At 33.9% G+C, this 23,051-nt stretch overlaps 1 non-coding gene across 1 annotated transcript; it reads right to left on the bottom strand.

The window, feature by feature from the left end:
* Window positions 1-20,956: 20,956 nt before the first annotated feature.
* Window positions 20,957-21,064, bottom strand: LOC133033791 (small nucleolar RNA R71). The gene has a single exon (XR_009685854.1). It is a non-coding gene; the product is annotated as a small nucleolar RNA R71 (small nucleolar RNA).
* Between the last annotated feature and the right edge of the window lie 1,987 nt (window positions 21,065-23,051).

Here is a 23,051-nt window from a genome sequence, read left to right on the forward strand (position 1 = left end):
TGGATCACCCTAATGGTGGCGACCATACTTGACTTGCAAATTATGAAACAATGGTGGAAGCTCATAAGATAGAACTGCCTTGACTCTCGCCTAAACGGGACAACACTGAATTCCAATCTTGATCGAATAAAAGGTTGCTAGAATGGTTATCATTTTAGATGAGCTGACAACTCTATTCAATGGATGATGCTTTGACTCTCGCCTAAACGGGACACTGTATCAGTTTGTTGAAATACCTTGGAAAATAAACTATGTTAGATTTAGTATTTCTATAACATATGTCATTACTTGTTATTTTCTGAACTGTGTATGAATTTATGAGCCAAAACCTTACTTCTGTTTTATTGATGTGTTGTAGTGTCATTATGAATAACTCTCACCCCGATCCTCTCCTAGTTAATATCTTAGCAAAAGAACTTTATAGTGTGAAAATGCATCCTGGTAGTTGCATTAACTCGCACCTGTTTATGATGAATCCGAAGTTCCAAAAGGCAAATTGTGACAGTCAGTAGTCCCGTGATCCGTAAGGGGAAACACCGGGTAAGCTGTGCAATCCCACACCGCCTGGGGAAGGTCAAGTGGGATGATTCTTAGACTGTGTAGGTATGGGACTACACAGTTGAAGAGAGCTTAAATGGATTGATTGGTACTACTTATGTCAACAAGGTGCATCTTGTTTTTCGGTAGCCCATCACGAAAGAACTCCACAGTTAAGCGTGCTTGACTTGGAACAATTTTAAGATGGGTGACCGCCTGGGAAGTTTTCCCAGGAAGCGTGCGAGTGAGGACAAAGCAAGCTGGAAACACTCGTGTTGGTCTGTAGGGTCAGTCGTCATTCCATGAAGCAGCCAGAGTGGCGTACTCGTGTATAAGAGCCATGATTCCGTGGGTGTAAGGACCCAATGGAGGCCTGAAGCGGGGACGTTACAAATTGTATCAGAGCCTTGACCTAGTCGGAAGTGTGGTCGACGAGGACGTCGGACCCCGTAAGGGGGGTGATTGTGAAAGTCAGTAGTCCCGTGATCCGTAAGGGGAAACACTGGGTAAGCTGTGCAATCCCACACTGCCTGGGGAAGGTCAAGTGGGATGATTCTGAGACTGTGTAGGTATGGGACTACACAGTTGAAGAGAGCTTAAATGGATTGATTGGTACTACCTATGTCAACAAGGTGCATCTTGTTTTTCGGTAGCCCATCACGAAAGAACTCCAGAGTTAAGCGTGCTTGACTTGGAGCAATTTTAGGATGGGTGACCTCCTGGGAAATTTTCCCAGGAAGCGTGCGAGTGAGGACAAAGCACGCTGGAAACACTCGTGTTGGTCTGTAGGGTCAGTCGTCATTCCATGAAGCAGCCAGAGTGGCGTACTCGTGTATAAGAGCCATGATTCCGTGGGTGTAAGGACCCAATTGAGGCTTGAAGCGGGGACGTTACACAAATCTACTAGGAATTGATTTATCAAGAGAACAATGGGTTCAACTCATCCTTAATAGTCGTCCTCCGGAGTATAATGAATTTGTTATCTCTTACATGATCAACAATTCTAACTCCACCGACATGGACAAGCTCGAAGCAGAATTACGAGCCCATGAACGGAATTTGATTGCAATGGGTTCCCCTGGGTTTGCAATCCATAATCGAAGGAAAAGGACTAGGTATGAAGGATCTAGCAAAGCTGCTTCTTCAAGTACAATTATCAGACATGATCTTCTATGTTCGAATTGTAATGAAAAGGCACATCGTGAAGAACGATGTCCCAGGCTTCTAAACAATTCAAACGAAGGTAATGCTTTTGTCTTTGAATCATGTGTTTTAGAGAACGACAAATCCATCTGGATTGTTGATTCTGGGTCTACTAACCATGTATGTTCTTCACTGCAGTTGCTTGAAACTTGGGAAAATCTGCTTCCAGGAGAGTTAAAGCTTAAAGTTGGCAATGGCGAATTAGTGTCGGTCAAAGCTAGAGGAAAAGCCCGCATCAAGTTTCAACAAAGATTTTTAATTTTAGAAAATGTTTTATTTATTCCAAACTTTAGTAGAAACTTGATTACTGTCTTATGTTTGCAAACACAATCTTATATATTAAATTTTTTGAGTACAAATTGTACAATTTCTCGTAATGGATTTCAAATATGTGTTGCTATAATGGAAAAAGGGATTTATGTTTTAAGACCGAGTACTCAAATCGCACTAAATAGTGAACTTTTCAGTGTAGCTAGACCTAGAAACCTCAAAAGAAAAGAGATTGATAATGATGATCAAACTTATCTATGGCATTTACGTTTAGGTCATATAGGCTTTGATAGACTCAAGAGGCTCACCAAAGACGGTCCATTGAAAAATGTCGTGTTAGGTGAACTGCCAGTATACGAGTCCTGTCTAGAAGGAAAAATGACTAAACGTTCTTTCTCTGCAAAGGGAGAGCGTGCCAAAATCCCTCTAGGGTTAGTGCATTCCGATGTCTGCGGACCTTTGAATGTCAAAGCCCGAGGTGGTTATGAGTATTTTGTCACTTTCATTGACGATTTCTCTAGATACAGTTTTCTTTACGTAATGCAAAAGAAATCTGAAACGTTTGAAAAGTTTCAGGAGTTTCATGCTTTGGGCCAAAACCAATTAGGTAAATCATTAAAGATCTTGCGAACTCATAGGGGTGGAGAATATATGGATATGCAGTTCAAAGATCATTTAATTGAACTTGGAATTGAATCCCAATACACTACCCCAAGCACTCCACAACAAAATGGAGTTGCAGAAAGAAGAAATCGCACTCTTTTGGAAATGGTTAGATCTATGCTGAGTTATTCAACTCTGTCTACGTCCTTCTGGATATATGCTATACAGATGGCAAATGACATTTTAAATGTTGTTCCATCTAAAGCAGTCCCTGAGACACCCGTCGAACTTTGGAATGGTCGTACACCTAGTTTACGCCATTACAGAATTTGGGGGTTCCCTGCTCATGTCTTAAGAAAGAAAGAAGGCAAACTTGAATCACGTACCGAAGTATGCATGTTTGTCGGAAATTCTAAAGAGACTAGGGGTGGACTATTTATAGTCACAAGGATAACAAAGTGTTTGTTTCTACGAATGCTACTTTCCTTGAAGAGAACTATATTAAAGACTACAAACCGAGAAGTAAAGTTGTTCTAGAGGAATTGCTATCAGATATAAGTCCTTCCAATGTTCCGTCCTCTTCCACTCGTGAAGATGACAATCCCACTCCCTCAGTTGAACAAACTAAGAAATCTACTACTAAAGTTTCTGTTCAGAAGACCACCGTACCTCGTCGTAGTGGGAGGGTTTCAACAAAACCTGCTCGTTATGGCTTGGATGGTGAAATGAATATGGTCGTAGGTGATGGTATTGATGAAGATCCATTAACCTATAAACAGGCAATGGCTAGTCCGCAACGGAAATGATGGTCAGCCGACATGGATTCAGAAATGGATTCCATGAAAAAGAACAAAGTCTGGGAATATGTAGACGCACCTGACGACTATCATCCGATAGGATGCAAGTGGGTTTACAAGAAGAAAAGAGGAGCTGGAGGCGAAGTCGAAACTTTTAAAGCTAGACTTCTAGCCAAGGGTTATACCCAAAGAGAAGGCGTGGACTATGAGGAAACTTTTAGTCCTGTTGCCATGCTCAAATCCATCCGAATTCTTCTCTCCATAGCATCTGCTTTTGATTATGAAATCTGGCAAATGGATGTCAAGACTGCCTTCCTTAATGGGGTACTTGAAGAAACCATCTATATGGAGCAACCAGAAGGTTATGTTCTTCCTGGGCATGAAAAGAAAGTTTGCAAATTAAATAGGTCTATCTATGGACTTAAGCAAGCTTCTCGCTCATGGAACAAAAGGTTTGATGAAATCATCAAGACCTACGGCTTTCTTCAGAATGAAGATGAACCTTGTGTTTACCAAATCAAGGAAGACCAAATAGTAGTATTCCTAGTCCTTTATGTTGATGACATTTTGATTATTGGAAACAATGTCAGGAAAATGACTCACATCAAGGAATGGCTCAACACTCAATTCGATATGAAAGATTTGGGTGAAGCAGCCTATGTTCTTGGTATTCAGATTATTAGAAACCGGGAGAACAGATCTCTTGCTCTCTCTCAAACAACCTATATAGACAAAGTCTTAGAGAGATTCTCCATGAACAACACCAATGGGGCAAACATGCCTTCTAGATATGGTATTCGTCTATCTAAGGAACAGTCTCCGACTGATCCTCAAGAGATAGAGGACATGGCGAAAATTCCCTATGCCTCTGCAGTTGGAAGTCTAATGTATGCAATGTTATGCACTAGACCTGACATCTGTTATGCTGTTGGAATCGCGAGCAGGTATCAGTCTAATCCAGGACATGAACATTGGAATGCAGTTAAGTGTATTCTGAAATACTTGAAGAGTACAAGGAATCTTGTGTTAGTCTACAAGGGTGGTGCTTTAAATCCCATAGGCTACACTGATTCAGATTTTCAGGCAAGTCTTAAAGACAGGAAATCTACATCTGGGATGGTGTTTACTCTTGGGGGTGGAGCAGTGGTTTCGAGAAGTGTTAAACAAACCGCGATATCGGACTCAACTATGGAAGTTGAATACATAGTTGCAGCCGAAGCTGCTAAAGAACTTGTTTGGCTAAGAAAGTTCTTCACCAGTATAGTTGTTGTTCCTGGAATGGAAAAGCCTCTGGTCTTACTTTGTGATAACAATGGAGCAATAGCAAACAGTAAAGAGCCTCGAAGCAACAAGAGAAGCAAACACATTGAAAGGAATTATCACATTATCAGAGAATACGTGGCAAGAGGGGATGTACTAGTTGAGAAAGTTGACACAAAGGACAACCTAGCTGATCCATTTACCAAAGTCCTGGCCGTGACAGCCTTTGAAAAGCACCGTCAGAATTTAGGACTAATTGATATGTACTAATTAGTTTTATATTAGTGCAAGTGGGAGTATGTTAGGTTTTATGCCCTAAATAAAACTCCATTTCAATGTAATCTATTTTATTCAACATCAATAAAGAAACAGAAGTATTTTTCATTCATTTGTGTATGTTTTGGTTCACTTTATCACTTGCCTGTCTATATGATTTATAAATTCATCTTAAACCCTTTTCACATACTTGATCCTGTTTATTGTGTTGTCATCACATTGGAAAGTAAACATGACTATGTGAATAAAGTTTCCTAGATTTATCAAACACAGGGTTTTACTGATATGATAATCTACAACAAGAGTTTACTTGCATTTGGAGAAATGCTATGTTCTTTCCAGAACATTGGTTAAAGTAAAGCTCAGGTTGGATGCATGGAGTATGCATCGGAAGGGACCTATATTGAACTTTGACTGAGATTTAATTAAACTTACCGTAAAATCTATTCAAGTCAATATCGCCAAGTTGATCCTAGATCAAATGTTCTTAATCATGTTATGATTAGGCTCAATCTTGAAAGGCTATTCGTGTTCTTTGATTTGTTAGTTAAGCCTACTTTTAGGTCAGGGTGATACGTACATTTTGGGAACACGGTAGTGCAATTGAGTGGGAGCGCTAGCATAAACATGGAATCTATTGTTTCTATCTGGCGAATAGTAAGCAAAGGATGATCTCCTTCGAGCTTGACCAAACGAACATAAATGGTGGAGTACTCATTTCACATAAGCTGAAATATCATTTATACGGGGTCAAGTGTTTTAAGGAGAAAATACATAGTAGGGTGTTTCGGTAATATAATCCCTTTACAGTGTAGTTCATTCATATAGAGGATCATTGATCACATTAGGATTATAACAATGGATAACTAATGATGTGTCTATATGGTGGAACATATAGAGCATTCTATATACTGAGAGTGCAATTCTAAGTTCTATGCGTGGATTCAACGAAGAATTAATAAGTTAGTGAATTTTAGTGCTAAATTCTTGATCTACTTATTGGAAGCTCGGTTATATAGACCCATGGTCCCCGCACTAGTTGAGATAATATTGTTTGTAAGACTCATGTAATTGGTTTTGATTAATCAATTATAATTCACAAATTAGACTATGTCTATTTGTGAAATTTTCACTAAGTAAGGGCGAAATTGTAAAGAAAGAGTTGTTAGGGGCATATTTGTTAATTATGATACTTTGTATGGTTCAATTAATAAATATGATAAATGACAATATTATTTAATAATTATTTATAGTTATTAAATAGTTAGAATTGGCATTTAAATGGTGGAATGGGAAAATTGGCATTTTTGAGAAAATCAGATACAAAAGTGTTAAAATTGCAAAATTGCAAAAAGCAAGGCCCAAATCCATCAAGCCATGGCCGGCCACTTTTGTAGGCATTTTAAACTGATATTTTCATCATTTTAATGACAAATAATTCAAACCTAACCCTAGTGGAATGCTATAAATACATAGTGAAGGCTTCGGGAAAATTACACTTCTAAATCAGAAAACCTGAGCCTTTCTCTCTCTACCTTGGCCACCACCCTCTCTCTCTCTTCTTCCTTCATATTTCGAAATTACCTTAGTGATTAGAGTAGTGCCCACACACAACAAGCAATACCTCAATCATAGTTAGGAAGACCGTGAAGAAAGATCATCAGCAAAGGAGTTTCAGCATCAAGGATTCAGAGAAATAAATCCAGGTTCAGATCTTGATAATACTCTGCTACAGAAAGGATACAAGGGTTAGAGATCTGAACGGAAGGAGTCATTTAATTCCGCTGCACCCAATGTAAGGTTTCTTAAACTTTATACGTGTTTATTTCATCGTTTTAGATAGTTCATATTTAGGGTGTTAATAAACATACTTGTGAGTAGATCTAAGATCCTGGTAAAATAAATTCCAACATAGATAACATGTGATTTAGCACCTAAAAGATCTGAAAAGAGTTAGGTTAATTTTATAATCTGTCATTCACAGAAAGAAAGAGGAATATTAATTAGCATTAACATTTGGGTAATTAAATTAACATGATTCTTTTCCCTAATTTCTCATCCTTGATGAAACACCTTTATTGCTTTCTTTAATTTTCTAGTTTTTTTTTTTTATTTAAAAATCTATTAAAATTATTTATCTACCAAATAGAATCATAAGTCTAATTTAGTGGTATTCAAATCAATTCCCTGTGGTTCGACCTCACCTGCGTGAATTTATTACTTGATTATGTGCACTTGCGTGTTGTTCATAATTTTTGTAACAAGTTTTTTGCGCTGTTGCTAGGGAATTGTTTAAAGATTGATATTACATAAGATTGTATTAAATTCTACATTGGTTTATTTTTCTTGCTAATTGCTCACCTGTTTCTTTCGATATTGTCTTTGTCTATTTCATGAATTCAAGGTGTATGCGTCGTCAAGGACAAGGAGTCATATTGCCAGTTGATCCTCAAATCAAGAAGACTTGCAGGAGAAACAGAAGAAACAAGAGGCAAGAAAGAGTTTTAGCAACTACTGAAACACAAGAAATCATTGCTGAGAATGCTAATGGCGGTAACAATGGAGGTAACAACAGTAATAATTGAGGTGTCGTTGAAGATCAAGCAAATGGCCGAAGTCTGAGAGATTACATTCTCCCAACTCTTACGGAGGTGTCGTTGAAGATCAACCATGGTATCGAGCTTTGTTGTTAGCATTCTGCCAACGCTCGAACTTCTCTTTAACAGCTTTAGTTGCATTGTCACCCGGCTATTCAGGAGACGGCTCACTGAACACAAACAGGGCACTTTCACCTATGAGAGCAATATTAATGTTCTCTTTCCCTTTAGGAAAGTTTGATCCACTTAGCTTATTTTCAGTCAACAGTGATAACATGGGATTGGACATGGCTATACAGGATACTACAAAAATGATAAATAGAAATCAATTATAGTTTAACACAAAATCTTATCCGGAAATTATTAGCGCATAGCAAGTAGGAATGGCAAGAAAAAATACTAAAACAAACAATCCTAAATAATTTCCAAGGTTTTCAACAAACTGATATCAGTGTCCTGTTTAGGCGAGCCTCAAAGCTATCATCCATTGAATAGAGTTGTCAGCTCATCTAAAATAATAACCATTCTAGCAACCTTATATTCAATTGAAAAGAGAATCCGACGTTGTCCCGTTTAGGCGAGAGTCAAGGCCATTCCTATTTCATGAGCTTCCACCATTGTTTCATACGTTTGTAAGTCATATACAGTTGTCACCATTAGGGTGATCAATACTTATATAAAAAACTTACAAAAATACTTATCTTTCTCGATTCTACGGCGCTAACTTGCTAATGAACGTTCCTCCATTAGGGAGGATTACTCAATAAAACAATAGCTATGTAAAACCAATAATGGAGATCGAATATCTTAATCATAATAAAGCTCATTATTTAAAATGTATTTTCTTCAATTATTTATTTATTTTAAATATATATTTATTTAATTTAAATTTCAAATTTTGAATAAAATTCTAAATAAAATTTAATTTAATATTTATAAAATTATACTTAGATGGTTATGAAAATAAAATGAATTATTTCCATCTTAGTATTAATTTTCCAATAAATATTAAGAAAATTATTTAATTTAATTTGTATTAATTTAAATTAATTTGCAACTCAAATTTAAATTTTCTATAAGAATATATATTGTATTTCGAAAAATTAAAGTATAAAATTATACAATTTTCGAAATACTTAAAAAAATAATTTAATCTTTACTAGAAAAAATACTTCAAGCAAAACTATTATCTATCTAGATTTTCTTTGACCAATTAATTCAATTTCTAATAATAATACATTTTAGTTCATTTATTTTAAATTAATCATTAAATGAAAAAATCATTGATTTAAGTTGGTTCCAAAATTTATTAAAATAATTAATTTACAATTTTAATCTATTTTTCAAGATAAGTTCAAAATCATCTAGCATAATCAAATGCAATTTCGAAAATTGATTAATAAAATAAATAAAATATATTTTGAAAATTATTCAAATTTAAGTTGTTATAAAATTTCCAACTTAAAATAATTTTCTATTTAATTAAATATCATGAAAAGAACAATATTTAAGTATCATGATGAAAATCAACTTAGATATTTAATTTTCAATTTAATTAAATGTATTAAATTCAAGAAATAAATAATGAAGTATAGTGAAGGCTTAATTATTAATTCTAGTTTAAGACTAGGAAAAATATTCTTAACTTGAATGGTACCAAAATTAATTATTAAACAATTAATTTCACAATCATTGATATTTTTCTATTATAATATTAGAAATATTAACTGGTATAGAAATAACTATCTAGAAAATATCTCAATTTAACTAAGTATCTTTTCAAAAATTTAAAAAATATCTAATTTAAGTTGTTATAGAAAGAATCTAAAATAACCAACTTAAATATTTCCAAATAAATTTAATGAAATATCAAAATTAAGTTGTAACCACCTAATTTAAGAATATTCCATTTTAAGTTTAACAACTTAAAAAATATCTCTAGAATCTTCAATAACCAACTCCTAGAATTCCTAAACTTAATTTTAAATTCAAAAGATATTCAAATTTCAGTTGATATTAAAATTAGTTAGAAATAACTAATTTATAACTTAAATAAGAATATTTAATGAAATAATAAGCTTCAGAAACAATCTTGTTAGTTAAAATTCTTTATTTAATTAAATACAAGAAAAATACAAATAGATTATCTAGAAATAATATCCTAAACTAAGAGTGTTTTTCTTAAAATTAACTTTAAAATATTAAAATGAAAACAAATTTCATATATTTTAAAAGTTAATTACGTTGCTAATCAATTTTTATTAGGTTAAACTAATTTAATTAACCTAGTACAGTTATTCAAATCAAGCAAATGGGCCTTCACAATTGGGGTAGTTCATGTGAGGTGGAGCTGGGTCCAGTATGTCGTACCCACTTCTATTGGCCCCCATCTCTCCTACAAGGCCCAAAAGAGAGGAATTTAACCTTAAAATAAATAACTGTAATTAATTTAATAGGTCCAAAAACTAAATGGACCTAAATAAAATCTATCAGGGTGTGACATTTTATTTAGCAACAACCTATATGCATTTATAATAAAATAAACATATAGGCTCACACAGGCACACAGATTTGGATGGACCCTATCATGTTACTAGGTCATACACAGATGAAAGAAGAATGTAGAATTTACCTGTTACAAATTATTTACTTGACCTATTGACAATTGAACCATGGGTTAAAATCAGATCATTGGATCTGTCAACAAGTTAACCATGGCAGTTTAGATCAAGCAATAATAGGTTTTATAAAACTTACACATAAGCTAAAACACAAACTCCTGCAACAAGTTGAATTTGGATAGTTGGAAGTAGGATTTATTTAATTTTAAATGATAAATTAAATTTCGAAAATAATTAAATAATAAAAAAAATATTTTCAGATTTTTAAAAGAAATAAATAATATTTAAAATTAAACCTACAATTTTTGAAAAATTAGGTTTAAACTAACCTAAATATCATTTCAAAAAAAAATTGCTAACCACCTTTTAAATTTCATGTTATTTTATAAATTAAATATTCAATAAAATAAAAAAAAATAAATAAATATCCTTTTCTGATTTTATAATTTAATTTAAATAATAAAAAAATAATAAAATTTAAAAGTTAGCAAAATATCTTATTTCTATTCAAAAAATCATGATTATAGTAATCTTATTTTAAATTTAAATTAGGTCAAATTATTTAAAAATAGAATAATTTAAAAAAAAATTAATATCTAGCCTTAAATTTAAAAAATAAGATAAAATAATCAAATTTAAAAATAAGATAAAAATTAAACAAAAAGATAGATTTTTACCTATTTTCAAATTCAAATTACACTAATATCTAAAATTAATTTTAAAAAAATTCAAATTAATTTATTTCTGATAATTATATTTGAAATATGAAAAGTAAAAATCAAAATACAAAACTACACAAAAAATCGGAAGTTAATTCTATGAAACAGCATGAAAAATCGAAGAAAACGAAAAAAATTGCCAGTGATACGGACAGTATGCATTGTATACTGTCCGCGCGCGCTCATAGTGGTGATCACCGAGAAAACTCGGCGCAAGGCTCCCTTGCATGATTTCCGCCCGCGAATAAGGGGTTTATGACACCCCTGGGTGTGTCACTCGGACAATGACATGTCCGAACACGCACCTGACCGAGGGACACTCGGTTCCGCGCGTGGGCTTGAGTGATCCACCTATCTTTTTTCAAATCTTCAAAAAATCATAACTAATTCAAATAAAATCGAAATTGAGTTCTGTAAAAAAGTAAATTGCTTAATTTTTTCCAAACTATCCAATAAAAATAATTGCAGAAACAAAAATTCAATAATTTTTTCACGAAAAATTCATAAACATCAATCAATCATCATATAACACATAGATCAACATGAAACAATCCAAATCACATACAACTCGTTTTAAGTCCAAATTTGTTGCAAGAAAATCAATTACCACGGCTCTGATCCCAGTTGTTGGAATTTATTTTACCAGGATCTTAGATCTACTCACAAATATGTTATTTAACATCCTAAATATGAACTTTCTAAAACGATAATAAACACATATAAAGTTAAGGAAACCTTACATTGGTTGCAGCGGAATAATATGTCTCCTTCCACTCAAATCTCTAACCCTTGTATCCTTTCTGTTGCAGAGTATTATCAAGATCTGAGTTCGAATGTGCTTCTCTTTAATTTGGATTCTTCACGATCTTCCAGACTATGATTGAGGTACCACTAGCTGTGTGTGGGCACTACTCTTTCACTAGGGTAATTCGAAATTGTGAAGGGGAAAAGAGAAAGAAGAGGGTTGGCTATAGAGAGAGAAGGAGATGGCTCAATTTTGTGAAAAAAGGCAATTTCCTAAATTACTGAATAACTGCTTATTTTGGTGTGAGCCATCACTTTCTATTTATAGGCAACTACTAGGTTTAGGTTAGTAATTAATTGGCATTAAAATAATAAAAATAATAATAGGAAAAAGCTATTCAAGTGGCCGGCCATGGTCTTAATGGGTCTCACTTGGATTTTACAGTTTTCACAATTTTTATTTCTATTTTCTGAAAAACGCAAATTTTCCAATTCTAACCACTTAAATGCCGAAACTATTTATTTAATAACTAAAATAGATTATTAAATAATATTGTCATTTAACATAATTATTAATTAGACATATAGAGTCTCTTAATTAATAAATAAACCTAGAATCTTTTTTCTTTACAATTTCGCCCCTGCTTAGTGAAAATTCACAAACTAGACATAGTCTAAGTTTAGAACTACAATTGATTAAACATAAATCAATTATTTAGTCTTACAAGCTGTATGGTCTCAACTGTTGGAATTATATTTATCCAGGATCTTAGATCTACTCACAAGTATGTTGATTTAACAACCTAATATTGAACTTCTAAAACGATGAACTAAACACATAAAAGTTAAGAATAACTTACAGTGATGGCAGCGGAATTAATGTCTCCTTCCACTCAGATCTCTAACCCTTGATTCCTGTCTGTAGCAGAGTATAATCAAGATCTGAGCCCGAAAGTTCTTCAGTTGGATGTGATCCTTATCAGTCTTCCAAACTATGATGAGGTACTGAGTGATGTGTGTGAGCACTTCTCTCTCACTAGGAATTTCGAAATTCTATCTTGTTTTCCTCTCTTGATTTCGTGTGACACAATGCAAAGCAAAAGCTTTTCCAAGCATACCAAGAGTAGAGAGAGGGGGCGGCTATAAATAGGAAAAGGGAAGAACACAACTTTCCAAATAAACATTTTCCTCTTTTACTGTGTAATTGAATAACTGCCTTATTTAGTGTGATCCACCACTTTCCGATTTAGGCTAGGCTTTGATTAGCAATTATATGGCAATTTAAATTGAAAATAATAATTGGGAAACATGCAAAGGGTGGCCGGCCATGGTGTGTATGGGCCTCACTGGAATTTTGCAGTTTCCTCAATTTTATTTCTATTTCTCCAAAATTGCCATTTTTTTCAATTCTAATCTTTTAAATGCCAAAACTAATTATTTAATAACTAAAATAGATTATTAAATAATATTACCATTTAAAATAATTATTAATTAGACATGCAAAGTCTCTTAATTAATAATTAAACCTAGAAACCCTCCTATTTACAATTTCATCCTTAAACTGTGAGAATTCACAAATTAGACATAGTCTAACTTTTAGAATTATAATTGATTAATCATAAATCAATTACGGAGTCTTACAAACAGTATAGTCTCAACTAGAATGGAGACCATGGATCTATATGCTGAGCTTCCAATAAGTTGAACCGATTTACCAAGTAAATCCCTAACTTATTAATTCCTCATTCAATCCACTCTTAGAACTTGGAATTGCACTCTCAGACTTATATAGAGCATATCATATGTTTCACGATATCAATATGCTGTCTCATTTAACAATTGTTATAATCTTAATGTGATTTAGAGATCCTCTATATAGATGATTTACAACGAGATGGGACCAATTTACCGTTTACACCCCTCAATGTATTTTGCCCCTTTGAACACTTAGTTACCTGTAAATGATGTTTTAGTGATCGGATATACAGTCACTGAAACAAGAGCTCATCCATTTACTTCTATTTAACTAAGCTCAAAAGGAATCATCACTTGACTTCTATACACCAGTAGAAGCTATAGATTTCCATATTTATGTTCAGCACTCCCACTCAGTTATGCTATCATGTTCCCAAAATATATGTATTATCCTGTTCCAAAGGTAGGCTTAACTAATAAATCAAAGAACAAGAATAGCACTCCTGAGATTGAGCCTAAGCATATCAGGATTTAGATTCTCTTAATCTAAGATCAACTTCTGACATTGACTTGGAAAGATACAACGGTAAGTTTACAATATCTTTGACCAAGTTCAATATCGGTCCAGTCCAATGCATACTCCATACATTCGAAACCAGTATACTTTGCCAATGTTCTGGAAAGAACATAACACTTACTCCAAGTGTAAGTATACTTCATCGCTGATTATCACATCAGTGTAAATCCAAAACACTGATGGACAGGGACCAAATCTTTTGAATCATATAATCACAATCACATTCCACTGTATTGACAATACTGTAATTGTGAATAACTATATGTTCTAGATTTAACTGATTTTGTGCATATATCAAGTATATATATTAAACCATAAACATGTAACATACATGTAATCATAATTCACTTCAAAAATTCTAAATTGATAACTAATCAGATTGTAATGGGTTTTAATTCGGGCATAAAACCCAACAAACTCCCACTTGCACTAACATAAAACAAGTTGAGCATTACAATCAATCTTTTGCCTTGATCCTCTGATCAAGTGTAGTATATTTGAATCCACCCATATATCTGGAACCAGGTTCATAAAACTTATGAAACCTCCTTAACTATATGCTTTACTCATCAACGGATACTGAAATCCATACTGCCCATTAAGTACATCTGAACAAACAGAAGACATATCTCTCAAATTTTAAAATTTGGAATTGAGATAATGCAGTGTAGAATTTTCTTCAGTAAAATAACTTTCTGGTAATTTCAAATTTACAAAGTTATATCTTCTCTGATGAAGCTTGAATTATTATAGATGGGCTTTTACACTCTTCTATAATGATTCCTCCACCCCCAGAGTAACCACCATCTCACAATTCTTGATGAGTTGGTGTGGATATTGGGATCACTAATGCATAGATCCTTAATAACATATAGGTCACTTTTATAAATCTTTCTTCATTGTCCCCTAATGTTCCTCATTTGATTACATCTCAGATGGCTCCCACTCAATAGCAGATGTCTGGTTAGAAACTTTTAACCTTTTACTATTGTTTCTGGGAACATCTCATTGTGACTTATTATCTTAAACTGAAACTGTAAGTTTCTCTAAGACTAGGTCAACAACATAGCAGTCTAGTATTTGAAGTGTAAACTACTTGCTAGAGATTTAAGCAATCAAATCAAGATACCATAAAATGTTATGAGGAATAGACATCTTGAATCAAGTCTTTTGAATAGACTATGCAAGAATTCTTCTATCTTACTCTCATAATTCTGATAAGTTATTTCTATCCATGTGAATGGTTAGACTTGTTTTTATCAGAGGTGTTCTTAAGTTCCTATCATAATTATCAACCAAACGAAGATGGGTAAAGAATTTATATTCTCCCACTCAACTAAGGTAATGTGATACATTATCAAAGAACTTTAATGGTATCAATAACTATTACAACAGTAAATCTAAACTGGAACATATAATCAAGATCAAGGATTTATTCTGATAATAGCTAATTTATTATATTATTTCCATGTTTAAAATTATGTGTCACAAAGGGTACTGTAGAATAAAGTCCACCCCTAAGTTTATAGAGATTATGATCCACCCCTAAAGGTTGTAAATCTCTAAGTGTGATAGAGAGTCTGTGGAGTCGAATATAATCCATAGTTCATTTGATATAAAAGATCGTTTGAACTGCATATTATTCTTAACTTTTCTCCACCCCTATCAGATCAAAAGATCTTTTTATTAATCAAATTCTCAAATAATTGTTTTGGAACTAACAATTATTCATAAACATAGAAATAATTTCTAGTGTTTATGTAGTAATAACTCTGTAAGGAGTTTAAATACCTTTAGAATTTGTATGAATAATAAAAACACATACACATACAAACATAATAAATATAACAATTGGTAATAGATAAGATAAAGTACTGAAACTCAACTCATAAATTGCAATTTATTTGAAAAAGATACTTTATTATAAACCAAAAAATTGTTTGCAATATTATGAGAACCAAACAGGGAATAAGATCCCAAAACTTGAACTCCAAATTGTTTGAAAAACTAAACAATTAATTCAAAAATTGAGCTTCTTCTTTATCGTAGACGATCTCCATCCACCATCCAGCTTTCTAATCCAACTCGCTAAGACAGTATCCGAGTTTAAGAAGCTTGAGCTATAAGAAGAATAATAAACAAGGTTAGTAGTCCAGAATTAATAATCCAAAAGGATAATAATACACTAAAAACACATCAGTTTATAAAGAAAATACCTTGTTTCTTTGCGAGATACTTAGGACATTGGGATTTCCAATGGCCTTTCTCATTGCAGTAGAAACACTTTCCTTTTAGTGTATCACCAGAAGCTCCAGCCTTTTTGTTCTTAGCTGCCTTCGCAGCTTGAGCTCGCTCCTTGGCATTTTTCCACTTCTTCTTATGATTAAATTTGGAAGTAGAAGCAACATGTGCCTCAGGATTACTCGTCTTATTACCATTTCCAGAATTCTGAGGTTTATTCCCTCTTTTCTTGGGACCTCCAATCAAATTTTCATATGTCTGAAGGTCATTGACTAAAGTATGAAAGTCTTGTTCCTTCTTATTCATGACATAATTTGATGTGTAGGGCAGAAAATCTGGAGTCAGACTATTCAAGATGAGACTCACTTGAGTAGTCTGATCCATTTCAGCACCATGATTCTGGGCTTCCTGGAAATAACTATCCATCTGGAGAAGGTGATCACGCACATTCTGATGGGGTTCCATCTGTGCGTTGATGAATTTCTTAATCGCGTCAAAACGAGACTGGATAGATGCCATACCGAATAGCTCAGTTAACTGCGTCATGATTTCTGCAGCCGTGACAGTGTTTGCAAACCTTGTTTTCAAGGTGTCAACCATGCTGGAAAGCATGAAGTAACTAGCTTTATTGTTAGCATTCTGCCAACGCTCGAACTTCTCTTTCACAGTTTTGGTTGCATTGTCACCTGGCTGCTCAGGGGACGGCTTAGTCAACACAAACGAGGCACTTTCACCTATGAGGGCAATGTTAATGTTCTCTCTCCACTTTGGGAAGTTAGACCCATTTAGCTTATTTTCAGTTAAGAGTGACAACATGGGATTCAACATTGCAATTCAGGATACTACAAGATAACACATAGATATGAATTATGGTTTAACACAAAATCTTATTCAGAAATTATTAGAACATAGCAGGTAGGAATGACTAGAGAAAATACAAAAAAAATTCAAGCCTAAATAATTTCGAACGTTTTCAACAAACTGATATCAGTGTCCCGTTTAGGCGAGAGTCAAAGCTATCATCTATTGAATAGAGTTCTCAGCTCATCTAAAATGACAAACATTCTAGCAACCTTTTATTCGATCGAAAAGAGAATCCGACGTTGTCCCGTTTAGGCGAGAGTCAAGGTAATTCCTATTTCATGAGCTTCTACCATTGTTTCATACGTTTGTAAGTCTTATACAGTAGCCACCATTAGGGTGATCAATACCAATATAAAACACTTACAAACATACTTATCTTTCGAGATTAAACGGTGCTAACTTGCTAATGAACGTTCCTCCATTAGGGAGGATTACTCACTAAAACAATAGCTATGTAAAACAAACAATGGAGATCGAATATCTTAAAATAATAAAGCTCATTATTTAAAATTGCATTTTCTTCTATTATTTATTTATTTTAAATCTATATATATTTATTAAATTTTAAATTTAGAATAGAATCTAAATAAAATTTAATTTAATATTTGTAAAATTAAACTTAGATGGTTAAGAAAACAAAATGAATTATTTCCATCTTAGTATTAATTTTTTCAACAAGTATTAAGAAAATTACTTAATTTAAGTTGTATTAATTTAAATTAATTTGCAACTCAACACATGAAAGTTAAGAATAACTTACAGTGATGGCAACGGAATTAATGTCTCCTTCCACTCAGATCTCTAACCCTTGATTCCTGTCTGTAGCAGAGTATAATTAAGATCTGAGCCCGAAAGTTCTTCAGTTGGATGTGATCCTTCACAGTCTTCCAAACTATGATGAGGTACTGAGTGCTGTGTGTGAGCACTTCTCTCTCACTAGGAATTTCGAAATTCTCTCTTGTTTTTCTCTTTTGATTTCGTGTGACACAATGCAAAGCAAAAGCTTTTCCAAGCATACCAAGAGTAGAGAGAGGGGGCGGCTATAAATAGGAAATGGGAAGAACACAACTTTCCAAATAAACAGTTTCCTCTTTTACTGTGTAATTGAATAACTGCCTTATTTAGTGTGATCCACCACTTTCCTATTTAGGCTAGGGTTTGATTAGCAATTATATGGCAATTTAAATTGAAAATAATAATTGGGAAACATGCAATGGGTGGCCGGCCATGGTGTGTATGGGCCTCACTAGAATTTTGCAGTTTCCTCAATTTTATTTCTATTTCTCCAAAATTGCCATTTTTTTCAATTCTAATCTTTTAAATGCCAAAACTAATTATTTAATAACTAAAATAGATTATTAAATAATATTACCATTTAAAATAATTATTAATTAAGAGACTTTGCTTGTCTAATTAATAATTAAACCTAGAAACCCTCCTATTTACAATTTCATCCTTAAATTGTGAGAATTCACAAATTAGACATAGTCTAACTTTTAGAATTATAATTGATTAATCATAAATCAATTACAGAGTCTTACAAACAGTATAGTCTCAACTAGAATGGGGACCATGGATCTATATGTTGAGCTTCCAATAAGTTGAACCGATTTACCAAGTAAATCCCTAACTTATTAATTCCTCGTTCAATCCACTCTTAGAACTTGGAATTGCACTCTCAGACTTATATAGAGCATATCATATGTTTCACGATATCAATATGCTATCTCATTTTACCATTGTTATAATCTTAATGTGATTTAGAGATCCTCTATATAGATGATTTACATCGAGGTGGGACCAATTTACCGTTTACACCCCTCAATGTATTTTGCCCCTTTGAACACTTAGTTACCTGTAAATGATGTTTTACTGATCTGATATATAGTCACCGAAACGTGAGCTCATCTATTTACTTCTATTTAACTAAGCTCAAAAGGAATCATCACTTTACTTCTATACACCAGTAGAAGCTATAGATTTCCATATTTATGTTCAGCACTCCCACTCAGTTATGCTATCATGTTCCCAAAATATATGTATTATCCTGACCCAAAGGTAGGCTTAACTAATAAATCAAAGAACAAGAATAGCATTCCTGAGATTGAGCCTAAGCATATCAGGATTTAGATTCTCTTAATCTAAGATCAACTTCTGCATTGACTTGGAAAGATACAACGGTAAGTTAACAATATCTTTGACCAAGTTCAATATCGGTCCAGTCCAATGCATACTCCATACATTCGAAACCAGTATACTTTGCCAATGTTCTGGAAAGAACATAACACTTACTCCAAGTGTAAGTATACTTCATCGTTGATTATCACATCAGTGTAAATCCAAAAGACTGATGAACAGGGACCAAATCTTTTGAATCATATAATCACAATCACATTCCACTGTATTGACAATACTGTAATTGTGAATAACTATATGTTCTGGATTTAACTGATTTTGTGCATATATCAAGTATATATATTAAACCATAAACATGTAACATACATATAATCATAATTCACTTCAAAAATTCTAAATTGATAACTAATCAGATTGTAATGGGTTTTAATTAAGGCATAAAACCCAACATCAACTAGAATGGGGACCATGGATCTATATTACTGAGCTTCCAATAAGCCAAACCGAATTTACCAAGTAAATTCCCTAACTTATTAATTCCTTGTTGAATCCACTCATAGAACTTGGAATTGCACTCTCAGACTTATATGGAGTGTTCTATATGTAAAACCACGATATAGATACGCTATCTCATTTAACCATCGTTATCATCTTAATTTGATCAAAGATCCTTTATATAGATGATTTACACCGAGAAGGGATAAATTTACGGTTTCACCCCTCAATGTATTTGGCCCCTTAAAACACTTAGCTACCTCCAAATGATGTTTTAGTGATCTAAGATATAGTCACTCAAACAAGAGCTCATCCATTTAATTCTATTTAGCTAAGCTCGAAGGGAATCATCACTTGACTTCTATACACCAGTAGAAGCTATAGATTCCATATTTATGGTCAGCGCTCCCACTCAGTCATACTATCATGTTCCCAAAATATACGTATCACCCTGACCCAAAAGTAGGCTTAACTAATAAATCAAAGAACAAGAATAACAGTCCTGAGATTGAGCCTATGCATATCAGGATTTAGATTGTTTTAATCTAAGATCAACTAGTGATATTGACTTGGAAAGACACAACGGTAAGTTTATAACATCTTGACTAATTTCAATATAGGTCCAGTCCAATGTATACTCCATACATTTGAAACTAGTATACTTTACCAATGTACTGGAAAGAACATAACACTTACTCCAAGTGTAAGTATACTTCATCGCTGATTATCACATTAGTGTAAATCCAAAACACTGATGAAACATGGACTTAGTCTTTTGAATCATATAATCACAATCACATTCCACTTTGTTGACAATACTGTAATTGTGAATAAATATATGTTCTGGACTTAACTGATTTTGTGCATATATTAAATATATATATATATATATTAAACCATAAGCATGAAAAATACATGTTAACATAAATCACTTCAAATTTCTTAAATTGATAACTAACCAGATTGTAATGGGTTTTATTTAGGGCACAAAAACCAACAAGTCTTGCATCATGCCGCCCGCCGTAGATGCCAACAACTTCGAAATTAAGCCTGCAATACTCCAAATGGTGCAGTCTTCAGTCTTGTTTGGTCGACTTCCTCTTAAGACCCTAATTTGCACTTGTCAAACTTCATGGAGTTATATCAGACTTTCAAGGTCAATTGAGTTAGTGATGATGCCATCTGCTTGAGATTTTTTCCATTCTCACTGAGAGAGCGAGCCAAGAGTTGGTTGATCTCCTTGCCACCGAATTCTATAGCAACATGGACAAATTTGGCAATGAAGTTTCTATCTAAGTTCTTTCCTCCTGCAAAGTTTGTTAAGCTGCGAGGGGAAATTAATAAGTTTTTGTCAACTGGACAATGAATCTTTCTATGACGCTTGGGAGAGGTTCAAGGATCTCATCAGAAAATGTCCACATCATGGGATCGAAAAGTGGATGTTGGTTCATAATTTCTACAATGGGCTAATTGGTAATACCAAAACAATTATAGACGCCGCAGCTGGTCAAAGAAATGGTCATGAATAACCAACAATGGCCAACTGAAAGAAGCCAAACGAAGAAGGTGGCTGGTAAGCATGAGGTAGATACCATCAACAAACTGACAACCCAGGTTGAGGCCCTGACAAAACTGATAGTTGTGCATGCAAAATAGGCTCAAGTTGTTTGTGAGCTTTTTGGGGGCCCTCACCCATATGAGGAATGCCCAGTAGATGTGAACATTTTGCCAATGGATCAAGCGAAAGCCATTGGGAACTATTCTAAAAACTATAATTATGGGTACAACCAACAGGGGTTCTACCAGCAGAGAAATCAGCCCCAACAAAACCAACAACAACTGTAACAACAAAGTCCTAGTGGAGGCTTAAGTATCCAAGCTGACTTATTGCTCCAATTCATGATGGAGACTAAAGCCTCTATTAAAACTCTAGAAACTCAGATGAAACAATTGGCTACTCAGGTGGCAAAACAAGCTCAAGGAAATTCACCTAGCACTATTGAGGCAAAAGGAAAAGAGCAATGTACAGCAATTTTCTTAAGGAGTGGAAAGAGTTATAAGGGACCTAGTGGCAAGCAACTAGTTGAAGATGGGGTTAGGGATCAACAGGCACAGACACAGGCACCAAAGGAAAAGAGCACTACTGAGGGTCTTGCACCGAAAGAAGCTTCGCCTCCGATCAACATAGATCACCATATTAAAATTCGTTACCCTCAAAGACTCCGCAAGAACAACCTCGACAAGCAGTTTTCAAAATTTCTTGAAATATTCAGGAAACTGCACATTAACATTCCATTTACGGAGTCCTTGGAGCAAATGCCAACTTACCTAAAGTTCATGAAAGAAATTTTAGCTAAGAAAAGGAAGTTGGAAGAATTCGAGACAGTGGCACTCATTGACGAGTACCGTTTCAATATTCCATGCTCTATAGGGGGTTCTGTGGAAACTAAAGCTCTATGTGATCTGGGAGCAAGCATTAATATAATTCCCTTATCTATCTTCAAAAGGCTAGGATTGGGAAGAGCAAAGCCCACAACTGTGACTTTACAACTGGGGGATCATTCTTTTAGTCATCCTCGTGGGATAATTGAAGATGTACTGGTGAAGGTTGTGTTGGGTTTTATGCCCTAAATAAAACTCATTTCAATATAATCAGATTTACTTATTAATATAGATCAGAAATAACATTTAATGTTGCATGGTTCACATGATTTATTTCATGATTATATGTACATAATGTATAAATTCATCTGAAACCCTTTTCACATACATGATCCTGTTTATTGTGCCGTCAACACATTGGAAAGTAAACATGACTATGTGAATAAAGTTTCCTAGATTTATCAGACACAGGGTTTTACTGATATGATAATCTACAACAGAGTTTACTTGCATTTGGAGAAGTGCTATGTTCTTTCCAGAATATTCGTTAAAGTAAAGCTCAGGTTGGATGCATGGAGTATGCATCGGAAGGGACCGATATTGAACTTTGACTTAGATTTAATTAAACTTACCGTAAAATCTATTCAAGTAAATATCGCCTAGTTGATCCTAGATCAAATGATCTTAATCCTGTTATAATTAGGCTCAACCTTGAAAGGCTATTCGTGTTCTTTGATTTGTTAGTTAAGCCTACTTTTAGGTCAGGGTGATACGTACTTTTTAGGAACACGGTAGTGCAATTGAGTGGGAGCGCTAGCATAAACATGGAATCTATTGCTTCTATCTGGCGAATAGTAAGCAAAGGATGATCTCCTTTGAGCTTGACCAAACGAAAATAAATGGTGGAGATCTCATTTCACATAAGCTGAAATATCATTTATACGGGGTCAAGTGTTTTAAGGATAAAATACATAGTAGGGTGTTACGGTAATTTAATCCCTTTACTCTGTAGATCATTCATATAGAGGATAATT

Source organism: Cannabis sativa, chromosome 1, assembly GCF_029168945.1.
Source record: "Cannabis sativa cultivar Pink pepper isolate KNU-18-1 chromosome 1, ASM2916894v1, whole genome shotgun sequence".
Taxonomy (NCBI): Eukaryota; Viridiplantae; Streptophyta; class Magnoliopsida; order Rosales; family Cannabaceae; genus Cannabis; species Cannabis sativa.